Here is a 7,280-nt window from a genome sequence, read left to right on the forward strand (position 1 = left end):
GAGCTATAGAAGAGGAAGCTCCACTCGACACAGAGAGACCATCAACTGCATCTCCAGAACCCATTGGAGCTACAACAACATTGTGAACCATAGTTCCACTTCAGAACTCACTCTGTAAACAAAGGAGGATTTTACCTGAAGAGAACAGAAACATGAAAAGAAAGGAAAAAGATTCGAAAAGAGGAGAAGAAAAGAAGATTATGTTGAGAAAAAGATATCTTCGTCTTCCTCAAAAATTTCCTAAAAGAGTATGCTTTGGAGGGAAAAACAGGATAAGTTTTGCTTCGAACCAACTAAAACTGCTAAAAGTAGCAAAAAACAGGTGCACTAGATCAATGATGTTAAGTAAGCTAGGTAACACCTGTTTCCCAGCTTAAGGTCCCCATCATCTACTAGAGAGAGATTGAAATCCACTTTTAATTTCTTAACATGCTAGCATAGATTTGTATAGAAAACCCTAGTCTAGATATTCTCACACAAGGTTAAAATATAAAGACTAGACCTTTAATGATCTCTAATTACTTTATACTATCTCTAGTCATAAACTAATTAGCATGAGAGAAAGTTTATTCCCATTCTCATGGCAAACTCACTATTCTCTAGTTTAGGTTAAACTCTTCTTATCTCTAAATCAAGAAAAATCTAAACTTAAAACTCTAACAACAAATCTATACTAATAAATCAAGTCCTCTCAAAGCTTCATTCAAACTCCCTCTAATGAGAGTTTAGCTTTGATTCATGGGACTATCATGAACAAAAGAATGAAAGGAAGACAAAATGTAAAGAAGAAGTAATTAAATTGAATAAACTAAAGCTTTTATTAATAATTCTAATGGAGGCTACAAACTAAACTTATAAACTAAAACTAAAAAGAGAGAGAGAGAGAGAGAGAGAGAGAGAGAGAGAGAACCCTAATTTATTCTAAACTAAAGAGGGAAGTAGCCAAGTTTTGTATAGCCTTAAACCTCTTTATATAAGAGAGGCTAGGTTTATAATTTCGTGCATGGGCTTTGGAGCCATGTTTTGGGCCCTTAAATCAAGCCCAAAACCTAATTATATAAGTCCAAAAAGGGTTTCTCTGCTAGAAATTACTACAACAGCCTTTTCATCCACTTCTACTCCTTTGATTGGATCAAAGCTTGGATCGTTAGAAAGCTCTTTTTGAGCTAGTCGTTTTGACATATAATAGGCCCAATTCCGAGGTCTGAGTCCAAAGATACGGCCTACGGAAGTTCTGTTGACTTTTCTGCTCTTTTTCTACCCGCATTGACTTTGACTTTTCAGCTTTGACTAGGATTTAAAAATGTTTTTTCTCCTTGAAACTTGGGCTTTAACCATAGAACTTCTTAGCAACCAACATTTGCTTCTTTCTCTTGCAAAAGTAACATATTTCTTTACATATTTGACTCCAAGACCTGAAATACACAAAAGCACGTAAATTTATTATACACATAATTGGTCTAAATGTAATATTATTAAGGGGTTAAAACTACAGTTTTGGACTCTTATCAACCACCTTATGGGTCTAATCCCTAGACTTACAACTCAAAAGGATAGCTATAACCTCTCAAAAACTCCATATTACTTAGAAATTGAACAAACTGTCTTTAGCATGAATGCCAATAGCTCCCTTAGGCCCGATGGCTTCCAATGACATTTCAATATCAATTGATGGCCGGAGTATTATAAAGATTGACATTTGCATGGCAATTCAATCCTTCTTCATCAACAAGTTTCTCTCCAACGACCTCAACTCCAATTTTATCACTTTTATTCCCAAAGAGAAAAGTGCTAGCAAACTCAGTTAGTATCAACCCATCTGCATGGGTAATTTTCTCTTCAAGATCATTACCAAACTCATGCAAAAGAGGTTAAACGTGCTAGCGGATAAAATTATTACAAAGGAACAAGTGGATTTTGTACCGGGTTGATGCTCTCAATCTAGTATTGCCTTGGCTTCTGAATTAATGAATAAGCTTGAATTCAAAAGATATGGAGGTAATGTTGCTATGAAGATTGATATCTCTCAAGCCTATGACACCATGTCTTGGGACTTTCTCTTCAAAGTCTTATCTGCCCTGGGTTTCTCACAAGGATGGATGCAGTATCTTCACTCTATCTTTCACTCGGCACAAATTTCAATTATGGTAAATGGAGGGCATGTGGGTTTTTTCAACATGGAGAGAGGTTTGAAATAGGGTGACCCACTTTCTCCTCTTCTGTTTGCAATAACTGAAGATGTTCTGAGCAAAGGCTTAACCGACTTTATTGTAAATAACATTTTAAAACCTATGGTGTCTCCAAGAGGATGTCCAGCACCTAGTCACTTTCTCTTTGTGGATGACATTATCATTTTAGCAAATTGCCATATTAAAGGTATCTGTCACCTCAATTCACTCCTCGAGAGGTATCAAGCTTCCTCAGGTCAATTCATGAACAAAGCAAAATGCAAGATTTTCTTCGGTGCCTTCTCTCATCTCAAAAAGGTTAGAACGCTTCAAGAACTAAATATTTCTGAAGGCCTCTTACCAAAAAAAATATCTTGGTGTCCATTTGACCTAAGGAAGAGTTACTAAGTCTATTATTTATCCCGTTCTAGATAAGATAAAGAAAAAGTTGTCTAGCTGGAAAGGTCGCATGTTGTCCTTTCAGGGACAATGCATTTTTATCAAGTCTATTATCAATAGCATTCCCATATACAATATGGCCATATACAAATGGCCATCCCTTATGATCAAATAAGCTGAGACATGTATCAGGAATTTTCTTTGGACTGGTGATGCATCCAAAATGCGAGCATCAACTGTCAGCTGGGACAAAATCTGCAAGCCCTTTTCTGAAGGTGGATTTTGAATAAGGAGATTGAAAGACATCAGTAAGACAATGTTAATGAAACTTGCTTGCAAGTTCTTGAGTGAGTCTAATGATTTTGCAACATTTATGCAGAATAAATACAGAAACAAGCGTGGTGATTTCATCGAGTACTATAAAATGTCTTCTATTTGGTGAGGCATTAAGGCGCCACTTTCTGAGATTACCCCAAGAGTCCAATGGGTGGTGGGTAACGGTGATAAGATAGATTTGTGGAGGGACAACTGGCTCGAACCATCTTCCATTAAATCTATTTTAAACCTTAGCTCCCATAACCTTAGAGGATGTACTGCCAAGGTGAGTTCTATCCTAGTTAATAATGAATTGGTCTTTTCGATGCCTCTCTCTTCTCTCCTCAATGCTGCTGGTCTAAACACCGCTGGGGTTCTCCGAGACATCTCACAACCACTTGATTACTTGGTGTTGTGCCCTGACCTCAAGGGTTTCTTCTCATGTAAATCAGCACATGATACTATCAGAAAACATGGAAACACTATTGTTTGGCACAAGCAAGTGTGGGTGTGGAACTCCCATATTCATCCAAGAGTGGTCGCTACCGCTTGGAAAATCCTGAAGGGATGTACTGCCACAGATGACGTCATCCAGAAGAAAGGCATCCATCTAGCTTCTATAAGTAGGCTATGTGGACAACACTGTGAGACTCTGAAACATATCATGTGGGAATGTAAATTCTCTCAGGATATATAGAAGTAGACTGATAATCACACTTTTGAACGTGTAAAGATTTGGTTTCTTACACATACTTAAATACGACCGTTCAAATACCACGCTCACGTGCACGTTGTAATTTACTTCGAACAAGGGTTTCGTCCCAAACCAAAAGGCTAGAACTCAAGTTGAAAACCAAACGGAAATTTCTCTATGAGGAACTTATATGAGCAGGATTTTACAAATATTATTTAAACCTATTTTCTTAGGTGACTTAATATGCAAGTTACTAAAAATGTAAACCTAATCAATAAATCTAATTGTTTGTTAAATGAAATAGCAACAATGTAAAAACATATAAAGATATGCAAAAGATTTTATTAACATAAAAAAAATTACAAAACTAAAACCTTACATGGAAACTTTTAAACTCCAGAACAAAACTAAACTACGGAGAAAAAGTTGTGTCTTGCTTGTGAAGACATCCTTTTAAAGCAAATGAGAATGCTCTTTTTCTTCATCCATCACGTGAATTTCCAACACTCAACTGCATCATTTAATGTTTCATTTGATTTTCTTGATCAAGATTTTTTTCTTTGTGTGCCACCTAATCTCCATAAAGACTTTGTATCACCAATTAAATCAATTTCCACCTAATCCAGCAAGACTTTTGTGCCATCTTAATTTAATCTTGATTTGTTTGCCAACTAATCAAGACTTTTGTGCCTTTAATAACTTTTATTTGCCACCTAATCATGCCACCAATTAAGACTTTATGCACCTAATGATTTGTGCCCATCAAATAAGACTTTGTGCCAAAGTTATGCACAAAAGTCTTTCATGCAAATTGACGTGTGATGTAGTTTGACGTGCGAGCTTGTTCATCAATTTATGTGGGTCCGCATAGTAGGTCCCTCATACTTCGACCAGTGGCGGGTCCAAAAGTTGACTTTTTACAAAATCCCGCCTATGTGTAGAGCTCGTCACACTGATCTTTCTGATGGTTCATTTTCCGCCATTGGAGTCCAGGTTCAGCAAATACGGGCTTTAGAAATTTGATGCTTTTCTGGCGCTTTGATCCTGTTCTGACTTGGAACTGTCCTGTTTGATTCCCTGGGCTTTAGTCGGCCTTCATTGAGCTTCACGTGGGCTAAATCGAAAAACTTCATGTAGACACACTATTCCGTGCTTAAATACTTGCTTTTATCCTCATTTTCACGTTGATTGCTTAATCCTATAAAAACACGAAAATATCATTAATTTATTATTATTAAACACATAATTAACCAAAATGTTATGTCTCTACGGGGTTTTATATTACAGCTTTGGGTGTTTATCATAGACTGCAGATAAGTTTGAAGTTCAACATACCCTTCGGTCCTTCTCACAGGCCTATAAAATTGCAAAGCTTTGGAGTGCCAAACTTCAGAACTTATGGAATGCAGCTCTCATTGGTGGCATGGTGGTTTTATGGAAACATAGAAACCAGATCAAGTTTGAGGATAAAAAACCAAATGACGATGCATGTAAGCGCTCAATCCAGTATCACATCTTCACCATCTCTCATTTGTCTCAAGCAAGCAACAAGTATTCATACAGAGACATGGCTTCTATGAGAGCATGGAACCTGGCAAACAAACCACGAGATGCTCCAATAACTAAACAAAGCATGTGGGTACCACCAGAAATAAACTTTATGAAGCTCAATACCGATGGTACTGCTTTTGGTAATCCAGGCCCTTCGGGTATTGGTGTTACCTTTAGAGATTTCGACAGTATTTTTAAACTATCCCTATGCATAAATATTGGGAATGGATCGAATTGTAGAGTTGAATGTATAGCCATCATTGAGGGTATTGAGATTGCTATCAGTAGGAGGTGGTTACGGTTATGGATTGAAGCAGACTCTGAACCTGCTGTCAAAGCTTACTATAGTGGGAACTTTCCATGGTATTTGCAACAGAGATGGAGAAACAGCTGCACCAAACTACTTGCCATTTTCGATTTTTCGAGAGGGCAATTTCTCTGTCGACGTCATTGCCAAAGCTGGAGTAGCCCTCCAGATAAATGAAGCCCAAATTTATGAAGACAAACCTCCTTGGTTACTACATTGGGAACTCCCTTTCCAAGTTTTTTTTATATATTAGCTAGGAGTTAAGGTACGAAAGCATGTAAAAGATTTTTCAGTGTACCAAGCTTGATCATGGTTGAACGTTAGTCCATACCACAAAATTTTGTAATTATCCTAGGTTATTAATATATTTCTACTTACCAAGCAAAAAAAAAAGTTACTTCATTGTAAAGTTTTTTACTATTTGTTTTCCCGCAATGTTCCAACAAAAGTTTCAAACTTTCTTTATCCCTAGCAATAATCTACATCTCTATAGTCATTATTACTAGCAAAAAGAAATATTACAACTAAACATATCTGTTATAATCATAATATTCATTGGTCCAATTCAATACACAATTTATCTCTAAACATACATAAGAAATTAAACTTGTTTATTCATTTACAATTAAATAACTATCAATTAACACTAAATTTCTCTTTAGGTTTCATAATAATCCTCTCTAATGGGAAAATTAGCCTAACATCATTGGAATAACAATAACAATTAAAATAAAAAAAAATACATTAAACTAAATAGAGAATAAAATGAATAAACTTTATTAATAAAAAAAATAGTGTTTAATGGAGTCAAATATCCTCCAAAGTTGTAGCCTTTTCATGTATAGGTCGAAGGAGAACACTATAATCTCATACATTTCTGAAGTATGAAATAAAGAAAGATGATGAAGTATATAGAGAGAGGGAATGACCAGCCACCGGACGTCGGGAGGCTGGCTCCGGTGGCCAACTAGAGGAGGTTCGCTCTCTTTTCTCCCTCTCGGATCATCTAGTGTGACTATGAAGTTGTCTTAACAACTATTTCTTGTAGATGCTTTTGATTTTTAGGTTTTCGAATCATCGTCTCTTTTGTGCATGGGCCTACAAAAAGAGAAACCTAAGAATATGTTGAAACTTAGTCTTTGCTTATGCAACAAGTTTTAAGGGAAGTACATGAGTCTGTTTTATTTTGTTCTAGTAACAATTTTGCGTATTTTGCTGCTTAGTTGTAGTTGTCAGGAAGGTTGATATGTTCTACCGGATGGAGAATTGCATGGGTGCATAACTGGCTGTGGTAGGGCCTAATGGAAGGTTTTCTAATGGTTTTTTTAGGTTGTCTACGGTGAGACATAGTTTGGTTAAAAGCCCTATTGATACTGGTTTATTGGCTTAATGATTATGAGTTTTGAGGCTTCTATTCCCCTTTTTGTTATTGTTTTGAACTCTTGTTGTTCTTTTGGTTCTAGTAATAGTTGTTGTTTTCCATGTGTATGATTAGATGTTTAAATGGTAATCAAGACAAATCCAAGCATGCAAATAACACACCCAAACAAAACTAATCTATCCTAACACACTAATTAATACCCCTAATCAAAGTATGAATCTCACTCTCCAAAAGATATCAATTGTAATATAGAGTAAGAGATATCGAGCACTCCTTAACGTGGTGAAAGTTAACACAAGTCATTAAGAAAGAGAGAAAGAGACAATGAGAGTGGGATTTGATTGAGTGATTGGACTTTATATTACTAAAGCAAATAAACTTAACTAAGATGTATGAAGATGGATAAGATAATAGAGAGAAGAACTCCAGCATCGAGATTACTTCATTAATAGCTTAACTTAAACT

This window comes from Coptis chinensis, chromosome 8 (genome assembly GCF_015680905.1).
Source record: "Coptis chinensis isolate HL-2020 chromosome 8, ASM1568090v1, whole genome shotgun sequence".
NCBI classification, from domain to species: Eukaryota; Viridiplantae; Streptophyta; class Magnoliopsida; order Ranunculales; family Ranunculaceae; genus Coptis; species Coptis chinensis.